Source organism: Bison bison, unplaced genomic scaffold (genome assembly GCF_000754665.1).
Source record: "Bison bison bison isolate TAMUID 2011002044 unplaced genomic scaffold, Bison_UMD1.0 scf7180017864345, whole genome shotgun sequence".
NCBI lineage: Eukaryota > Metazoa > Chordata > Mammalia > Artiodactyla > Bovidae > Bison > Bison bison.
Genome location: NW_011494917.1, coordinates 4,545,727 through 4,546,709, shown reverse-complemented (window position 1 = coordinate 4,546,709; position 983 = coordinate 4,545,727).

Here is a 983-nt window from a genome sequence, read left to right as displayed (position 1 = left end):
CATGTCCAGTTCTAACTGTTACTTCCTGACCTGCATACAGATTTCTCAAGAGGCAGGTCAAGTGGTCTGGTATTCTCATCTCTTTCAGAATTTTCCACAGTTTATTGTGATCCACACAGTCAAACGCTTTGGCATAGTCAATAAAGCAGAAGTAGATGTTTTTCTGGAACTCTCTTGCTTTTCCTGTGATCCAGTGGATGTTGGCCATTTGATCTCTGGTTCCTCTGCCTTTTCTAAAACCAGCTTGAATATCTGGAAGTTCACGGTCCACATATTGTTGAAGCCTGGCTTGGAGAATTTTGAGCATTACTTTGCTAGTGTGTGAGATGAGTACAATTGTGTGGTAGTTTGAGCATTCTTTGGCATTGCCTTTCTTAGGGATTGAAATGAAAACTGACCTTTTCCAGTCCTGTGGCCACTGCTGAGTTTTCCAAATTTGCTGGCATTTTGAGTGCAGCACTTTCATAGCATCATCTTTCAGGATTTGAAATAGCTCAACTGGAATTCCATCACCTCCACTAGCTTTGTTTGTAGTGGTGCTTCCTAAGGATCATGTGACTTCACATTCCAGGATGTCCAGCTCTAGGTGAGTGTGAGTGATCACACCATAATGATTATCTGGGTCGTGAAGATCTTTTTTGTATAATTCTTCTGTGTATTCTTGCCACCTCTTCTCAACATCTTCTGCTTCTGTTAGGTCCATACAATTTCTGTCCTTTTTTGTGCCCATCTTTGCATGAAATATTCCCTTGGTATCTCTAATTTTCTTGAAAAGATCTCTAGTCTTTCCCATTCTGTTATTTTCCTCTATTTCTTTCCACCGATCACTGAGGAAGGCTTTCTTATCTCTCCTTGCTATTCTTTGGAACTCTGCATTCAGATGCTTATATCTTTCCTTTTCTCCTTTGCTTTTAGCTTCTCTTCTTTTCACAGCTATTTGTAAGGCCTCCCCAGACAGCCATTTTGCTTTTTTGCATTTCTTT